Here is a 5554-nt window from a genome sequence, read left to right as displayed (position 1 = left end):
AAGTTTCAGAGTCTCTTCTGACATCCATTTTGACCTTTTCCTTCTTTCTTGTCTTCTTAATGACTTTTTGCTCTCTTCATGTATGATGTTCTTGATGTCTGCTTCCATGAGTGTTGATGATGGATACAGGCAAACTGGAATCTTTGACAGCATCAAACTTTTGTTTTTTTCCTCCATTTATATGGATTAGAGGTGAGGATTTTTGTTTTCTTTATATTAAGGTGCAACCCATATTGAAGACCATGGTCTTTTCAATTTTCATCAGTAAGTATTTTAAGTCCTCTTTGTTTTCAGCAAACAAGGCTGTATCATCTGCATATCACAGGTTGTTAATCAGTCTTCCTTCAATCCTGATGCCATGTTTTTCTTCACATAATCCAACTTCCTGGATTACTTGCACAACATACAGATCGAATAAGTATGGTGAAAGACTACAATTTTGGAGCACAACTTTCCCAATTTTAAAGCCTTTAGTGTTTCCTTGTTCTGTTTGAAAAATTGCCTCTTGGTCTATGTACAGATTTCTCATAAGCACAATTAAGTGTTCCAGAATACTCATTCTCTACAAATTTGTCCATAGTTTGTCATGATCCACACAATTGAAAGGCTTTGCGTAGTTAATGAAGCACAGGTAAACATCTTTCTGGTATTCCCTGCTTTCAGCCAAGAGCCATCTGATGTCAGCAATGATAGCCCTCATTCTACATCCTCTTCTGAATCCAACTTGAACCTCTGTCTTGAAATTCTCTGTCAATGTATGGTTGCCACTGCTTGTGTATTATATTTAGCACAATTTTACTTGAGTGCAATACTAATAATATTATCCAATGATTTCTGCATTTAGTTGGGTCTCTTCTCTTTGGAATGGGCACAAATATGAATGTATTTTAATCAGTTAGCAAGGTAGCTGTCATCCAAATTTCTTTGCATAAATGAATGAGTGCCTCCAGTGCTACATTAGTTTGTTGAAATATTTAAATCTGTGTTCCATCAATTACTGGTGCCTTGTTCTTTACCAGTGCCTTCAGTGCACCTTGTACTACTTCCCTCAGTATCATTGGCTTTTTAAGACCTCTTGAGATGGTTGAACATTGACCATTTCTTTTTGGTATAGTGACTCTGTGTGTTCCTTCCATCTTCTTTTGATGCTTTCTGCACCATTATATATTTTGCCCAAAGAATCCTTCAATATTGCAAATTGAGGCTTGATATTGTTATTCAGTTCCCTTAGCTTGAGAAATGTTTACTGGTTTTCTAACTCCAGATCTTTGCACACTTTGTTAGAATATTTGACCATGTCTTCCTGAGCTGCACTTTGAAATTTTATATTCAGCTCATTTATCTCCTCATTTTTTCCATTTATTTTAGCATCTCTATGCCACAGACCAAATTTCAGAGTCTCTTCCTACATCCATTTTGGTCTTTTTCTTTTTTCTTGTCTTCTTAACAACCTTTTGCTTTCTTCCAATATGGTGTTCTTGATGTTATCCCACGATTCTTCTGGTCTTCAGTCTTTATTGTCTAATGCATCAAATCTGTCTTGAGATGATCTCTAAATTCAGGTGGGATATGACTGTCATGGACTTGTTTTCATTTTCTTCAGTTTCAGCCTGAACTTTTATATGAACAATTGATGGTCTGTTCCACAGTCTACTCTGGCCTTGTTTTGCCTGATGATATGAAACTTTTCCACCGTTTCTTTCCACAGATGTAGTCAAATTGATTTCTGTGTATTCCAACTGATGAGGTCCATGTGTATAATAGTCTTTTATTGTTGTTGTTGTTAAGTGCTGTCGAGTCGGTTCCGACCCATAGCGACCCTGTACAGGGTTTCCGAGGATGTAAATCCTTACGGGAGTAGAAAGCCTCATCTTTCTCCCGCGGAGCGGCTGGTAGTTTCGAACCGCTGACCTTTAGGTTTGCAGCCCAATTCGTAACCACTACGCTACCAGAGCTCCTTTTATAGTCATGTTTAAAAAACATATTTGCAATGAAGATGTAACTGGTCTTACAAAATTCTATCATACAGTCTCCAGTATCGTTTCTATCACCAAGGCTATATATTTCAACTACTGATCATTACAGTTTGTTTCCAGTCACGAGTGATTCCAATCACGAGTAATTGTCAACACATCTTGATTGCATGTTTGATCAATTGATAGAATTCTTCAACTTCATCATCACTGGTTTTAGTGGTTGGTGTGTAAATTTGAATAATAGTGGTATTAACTGGTCTACCTTGTAGGCATATGGAGATTGCCCTATAATAGATAGAGTTGTACTTCAAGATAGATCTTGAAATGTTCTTTTTCATGAGGAATGAGATGTCATTCCTCTTCAATTTATCATTCCCAGTATAGTAAACCGTGTGATTGTCAGACTCAAAATGGCCAATACCTGTCAATTTCAGCTCACTAATGCCTAGGAGCATCATTCAGCCAGGTGGCATCATTGATGGACTCAAGTGTGGCAGCGGTAGTGAGGTTGGCCCAGGATCGAACATTGTTTCGTTCTGCTGTGCATGGGGTCGCTATGAGTCGGTTCCGACTCGATGGCACCTGACAACAACAATGCCTAGGATATGGATGTTTATGTGTTCCATTTCATTTTTGATAATTCACAATTTTCTTAGATTCACACTTCATGCATTCCATGTTCCGATTATTAATGTTTTTACAGCTGTGTTTCTTCATTTTGAGGTTGTGCTCCATCAGTAAATGAAAGTCCAGAAGGCTTTATTCCATTCACCTTGTCAGGGTCAACTGTACTTTTATGAGGAAGTTCTCTCCCAGTTGTATTTTGAGTGCCTTCTAGTATGAGGGGCTCATTTTATGGCTCTAAATCTGAACTATTCTGCTGCTCTTCATAATATTTCAATATTCAATATTCTGGTGTTGACAGTGTTCTAATGCTATTCACAAGGTTTTCAGTAACTAAATATTTGGAAGTATTTTGTCTCTCTTTCTTCCTAGTCTGTCTTCATCCGGAAGCTCAGCTGAAACCTGTCCACCAGGGGTGACCCTGCTGGCATAGCTTTCAGAATCACTGTAATCACAGCAACATGCAAACTACCACAGTACATCAAACAGACAGATGAGTGGAGGTCACAAGTCTGTAGCCATTTGACAAAAGGTCCTTTTGGAGATAGGCATAACAGATAATGATATCTCCTTTTTATAGACATTTAAGGTAAGGAAGAAGGAAAGGTGAATACTTTATGTTCAGCCACTGAAAACCTTATGAATGGTAGTGGAACATAGTCAGATATAGTGTCAGAAGACACTAAACATATGACTGGGGAAGCACTGCCTCCTCCAAGTAGAGTTGACCTTGATGACTTAAATTAAGTAAAGCCTCAACTTGCAATTTTGAAGGATTCTATGGGCAAAATATTGAATGGTGCAGAACACATCAAAAGAAGATGAAAGGAATGGAGTGCACAGAGCCATTGTACCAAAGAGAAATGTTTGATGTTCAACCATTTCAAGAGGTAGCATATGATTAAGAACTGATGGAGCTGAAGGCATTAATGAAAAATAAGGCTCCAGGAATTTACGGAAATCTTTCAACAAACTGATGCAACACTGAAGGCAATCAACTCATCTATGCCCAGAAATTTGTAAGGCAGCTACCTAGTCAACAGAATGTAAGAGATCCATATTTTTCAAGCTCATGCCAAAGAGAATTGACCTAATGGAATGTGGAAATCATCAAACAATATTATTAATATCACATGAAATAAAATTTTGCAAAAGATAATTAATAGCTACAAAGTATATCATTAGGGAACTACCAGAAATTCTAGTCAGATTTGGAAGAGGACATGAAATGAGGGATATCATTGCTAATGTTAGAATGATTTTGACTGAAAGCAGCGAATATCAGAAAGATGTGCTTTATTGACTATGCAAATGTTTCTGACTGTGTGGACCATGACAACTTATGAATAACATTGGGAATAATGAATATCCCAGGACCTCAATGTAAAGAAAACAAAAATATCCACAATTGGAACAATAAATGGATAAATGGAGAAAAGGCAGATGTTGTCATAACTTTATTTTCCTTGGGTCCACAATCAGAAGTCATGGAAGCAGCAGTCAAGAAATCAAATGACGGTATTGCACAATCTGCTGCACAAGACTTCTTTTTAAGTGTTCAAGAGAAAAGAGGTCAATTTGAGGACTAAGGTATGCCTGACCCAAGCCCTAGTATTTTCAATAGCCTCATATGCATGTGAATATTGGACAATGACTAAGGAAGACCATGGAATTATTGATGCATTTGAATTATTGTGTTGGAGAAGAATACTAAAAGCACCATGGACTGACTGCCAGAAGAATAAACAAATGTGTGTTGGAAAATATATAGTCAGAATGCTTGGTAGAAGCCAGGATGGCGAGACTTCATTTTCATACTTTGGACATTTTATCAGGAGGGACCAGTCCCTGGACAAGGACATCATGATTGGTAAATGGAAGGTTAGCAAAAAAGAGGGAGAATCTCAAGGAGATGGATTGGCAGAGTGGCAGCTGCAATAGGCCCCAGTGTAACCACTGTGAGGATGGCATAGGACTGGGAAGTGTTTTGTTTTGCTGTACATAGGGTCACTGTGAGTCAAAACCAACTCAACAGCATCTAGCAATAATGACAACAAGCTGAGACTCGGGTATTCGTGGCACATAGGTTGAATTCTTATTTCCATGGGGAGGCTCATTTTTGATTTCCTGCTGATGCATTTCATGGATAGCTACCAGTCTTCTGTCAGTGAAAGTTTATGTGTTGTTATTATGCTACATGGGTTTCAGTAGAACTTCCAGACTAAGACAAACTAGAAAGAAAGGCCTAGGAATCTATTTCTAAGTCAATGAAAATCTATCACAACAGTCTGATCCACAACTGACTCTGGGAATAACACAGGAATGGGCAGCATTTTATTCCATTCTTCCCAACTCTGAGCATTGCTTTCAGTTTGAGGCCAATTTGGTAGCTGCTAATAACACACTGAGGCTCAGAGCTGAATCTAGACCTTCTGACATCTTAATTCATGTCCTATTTTAGGCCCCATTTCAGTTCTGACAGTTCTCATCCATGATGTATGAATCACTGCTATTGCTTTCTCTTCTCAGTCATCTAGATATATACTTTTACCAAGTACCATAACTTTCTTCCATCAGGATGACTCCGATTCATCCTTTGGTCATGATTTTTCTGGTTGCTATGGGGTGGAAGCAACTTGACAGCATTTAACAACAACAACAAACCTTAACTAAGCTCTATAATAATTATTATTATCATTGCATGTTGAATACTTCTTCTGCTGAGAATTTCCACTGTATTAACTAACTTAAATTTCAAAACCATCTGAAGAGATAGACACTAATATTATTGTTATTTTTTTCACAGATGATGAAACTGAAGCTCTGTGTGACAAAATTAGTTGAGATCAAACAATCGCAAGTAGAAGATCTGAGATTTAATGTTAGGAGAATATTCTGTGTTTGTCTGTCCAAGCCATTGGTATTGTTGATAAGTGCTGTCGAGTTGGTTCTGA

This window comes from Chrysochloris asiatica, unplaced genomic scaffold, assembly GCF_000296735.1.
Source record: "Chrysochloris asiatica unplaced genomic scaffold, ChrAsi1.0 scaffold00073, whole genome shotgun sequence".
Lineage (NCBI taxonomy): Eukaryota > Metazoa > Chordata > Mammalia > Afrosoricida > Chrysochloridae > Chrysochloris > Chrysochloris asiatica.
Note: the sequence above shows the minus strand (reverse complement) of the source record.